At 41.6% G+C, this 3,603-nt stretch overlaps 1 protein-coding gene across 4 annotated transcripts in view; it reads left to right on the forward strand.

The window, feature by feature from the left end:
• Positions 1-3,603, forward strand: part of ABLIM1 (actin binding LIM protein 1) — a 344,682-nt gene that overhangs the window by 77,344 nt on the left and 263,735 nt on the right. The gene's annotated exons all lie outside the window — the stretch shown is intronic.

A 3,603-nucleotide genomic window follows, 5' to 3' on the forward strand; every position in this document is an offset into this window, starting at 1 on the left:
AAAAAAAAAAAAAAGGTGTGGCCAGCCACAGTGGCTCACACCTGTAATCCCAGCACTTTGGAAGGCCAAGATGGATGGATCACTTGAGACCAGGAGTTCAAGACCAGGTTGGCCAACATGGTGAAAGCCCGTTTCTACTAAAAATACAAAAATTAGCCGGGTGTGGTGGCACATACCTGTAAATCCCAGCTACTCTGGAGGCTGAGGCATGAGAATCACTTGAACCTGGGAGGCGGAGGTTGCAGTGAGCCAAGATTGAACCGCTGTACTGCAGCCTGGGTGACCTACCTTTTCCTGGTCTGGAACATGTGGGATGGCAGCTTCTGCCTGAACTTGGCAGCTTCTGCCTGAAAATGCCCTGTGCAGTAGCCATGAGGTGAGAGAAACAGCCTGCTAGATGGCCTCCCTCGCTGCAGCCTCTGCAGAGATGGGAACTACCCATAGGCCATCTTTGTGAAAGAGATTAATTCAGGAAAATCTCTTGAAAGCAGATTGTGACTCAGAAAAATGATTCTTCCGAGGTCAGTAATAAGAACCCCTCCCTGCACACACAGTCTGAGTATTCAGACTTTTTGCAAAAAGCATAAACAGCCTTTGGACATACGCTAACATTTTGGACTGCTAAACTTGTCTTTTACGTTACCCTACCATCACTTCAGGCATGGAAACGGCTTTGGCATCTTCTCTGATTACTGGTTCATCCTGAGCTGTTTTAATAGTCTTGGAAATAGTTTTAGCATCCTGGGCACAGTCTCTGATTCTAGCTGCTTATGTCCAAGCCCCAACTATACGCCTTGTTAGTGGAGTGAACTTGGGCAATTTCTTTAACTTCTCATCTTTTCTTTAACTGACTCATCTTTAAAATGGACCTGATGATCCTTGCCCTAGAGGATGATAAGAAATCAGCGAGGAATCTTTGTTCAGTGCCTGCAGAGAGTGAGCCCTCGGCCAGTGTGAGCTATGAATGATAATAAGGCCATTCTCTTTGCAGTTTATGAAGCTGAGGTATATAGTCACTGTATGTAATAGGGGTTGATAACAGAAAAGTTCATGAAATTTCATTTACATTCACAAAAATAATTTCATGCAATCCACCTGGAACTTATAAGCAGAAATTGGAATAATAGCATGGAGGAGATAGTTGTGTGCTATAAACACCATTTCCAGGTTAGATTTCTGTTGAAGTGTGTGGTGAACTGCACACTCCTTTTATTAGGTTGGGGCAAAAGTCATTTGCCATTACATTGAAAGTAATGGCAAAAACCGCAATGACTTTTGCCCCAACCTAATAGTTTCAGAAACTGATCTCCAACAAAGTCAAATAGCTGAGCTTGGGCTGGGACCAATGATTTGGGCTTATAATTGCATGTCATTGGAGTACAAGTTCAGGGAAAATGAGAAATCATTACTTTTGTCCTGTGCCTTTCTAGATAAAGTCTCGAAGTTTCGTCTTCCTTATTGAATATGACCTTTTAAGAAACTTAGTTTTTCTCTTTCCCAGTGGAATCATTTTTCATGTGGAATTCAATTTGCTTCAAGTTTCTGTCTCTTCTGCTTAGTTTAAAAGAGGAGGCCAAGGCCCTGTGAATGTTTTGTTACTGATATCTGCTATTTTTCACTCCCAGCCCCGTCATAAATTACACTGTGGTAAGCTTTGTCTCTCATTCTGTAATTGCAAAACAGGCCTAGGTCTGGTCTTTTAACAGAATCTGTTGCAAGGTATGCTGTTTGCCTAAGAACACAGCAGCATCGATGTTACCAGGATATGATAGCATCACTGTCAGTCATACCTTAATTGCAAACAGAGCCAGGCATGCTAGCCTATCGTGGCCACTCAGAATGTCACAGGGCAGAAGAATTGTCCTCCTCATACATCCTGTGCTGGCCTTGGGCAAGTCCCTAAATTCTTCTGCCTTTAAACTTCTTATCTTTGAAATTGTGATGGAAATTATCTCCAAAGTCCTTTCTAGCTCTCTCTTTCCTCAGAGAAATGTTTTCTAGGCTTTGTTTTATGGAAAGTTAATAGTTCTACTGGGCTGGGGGTTCTCTGGTTGAATAAATTTAGGAAATGCTTCTTATGTATGTTAGTTACAGGCACACCTGCATATTAATACATAGTAAGTCCATGGTTAAGAAAACTTTAACAATATTTAATCAAGCATTTCTCAAATATAGGTGAAGATGCAATTTTAAGCATTTGTATTTGTTTTGCTGACAGTCACTTTTCTGTGAAGGATTCTAGAAGCGTGGTTTGGAAAGATTTCTGCTCTGTGTTTCTAAGATGACTGAATCAGATAAGATAAGGAACACACAACTGCGTCTCTGATTTCAAAATGACACGGTATAAGCTCCATTGCTATTTAATTAGAAAATGTTGTGTGAGGCCAGGCACTGTGGCTCTTGCTTGTAATCATAGCACTTTGGGAGGCTGAGGCAAGAGGATTACTTGAGTTCAGAAGTTTGAGACCAGCCTAGGCAACATAGGGAGATTCGGTCTCTACAAAAAATAATAATAATAAAAAAATAGCCGGGCATGGTGGCACGTGCCTGTAGTTCCAGCTACTTGGGAGGCTGAAGAAGGAGGATCACTTGAACCCAGGAGGTTGAGGCTGCAGGAGGTCTTGGCCTCCCAAAGTGCTGTGGTTACAGGCATGAGTCACCATACCTGGCCAGTTTCTTGACTATAATAAATCATCAACCAAATTACCCATGGTACGACTAACACAAGTCAAATTTGCATGACTATGATTAGGAAAGAATTACTTTATTGCTTAACGTTCAAAAAAATCGAAGTTTCAATATTGGATTGTCTACTCCCCCACTTTGCCCCATCCTGCCTTGTAAAAGGCAAGGAACCAATGCAATGCAGGTTACTTTTAAACTAGAACCCTATTTTAGCCCCCCAAAATAGCTATAGCACTGTACTTGGTTTCTTTAAGGGAGTAGGGAAAACTAGCCTCCATTACATTTTAAATGAAGGCTAACAAGAATGAAAAATGCAAGGATAAAAGACTTCCATCCTTATGGTAAAAATCCCAAGACACTAGCAAAAAACACTTTAGGCTAAAGTATGGAGTCACTGTCGTGAGAATGCAAGGCATTAGGCATAATCAGAAGATTCCAGTATATGTGACTGGCCTTTGGCAGCGGCTGACGCATGACAGCTCTGCAAATGGCAAGCATTTTATCAACGAGCGATCCAGTTGTGATTCTTTGTCTGCCGCCTGGTGCTACAGCCAAGTCAGGAGGACGTTATCAGAGGCACCAAGTTCCAGGCGGTAGCCTGGACCAGGGAAAGGGCACACTGGGTGACCCATGAGGATGGCTGTCTACCCGAGTCATTTCAAATTAAAACAAACCAGCCACTTAGCCAGGGAAGAGAGTAAGCCGGGACTCTTCAATTAATCAAACTTTGTATTTGGCCAGTGTGTTTCAAATAGTCTTCTTTTTCAGTGGATTGATTACCTTACATTAAACTACTATCTCACAATGGGTGCTGCTGGTTACATCTTTATTGGAGGAATTAAATGTTTTACCCTCACACTTAAAGCAATTATGCCAGTTGCCTTCTATTTCTTTTTTTTTTTTTTTTTTTTTTTTTTT

The sequence above is a fragment of the Cebus imitator genome, unplaced genomic scaffold (genome assembly GCF_001604975.1).
Source record: "Cebus imitator isolate Cc_AM_T3 unplaced genomic scaffold, Cebus_imitator-1.0 Scaffold161, whole genome shotgun sequence".
Lineage (NCBI taxonomy): Eukaryota > Metazoa > Chordata > Mammalia > Primates > Cebidae > Cebus > Cebus imitator.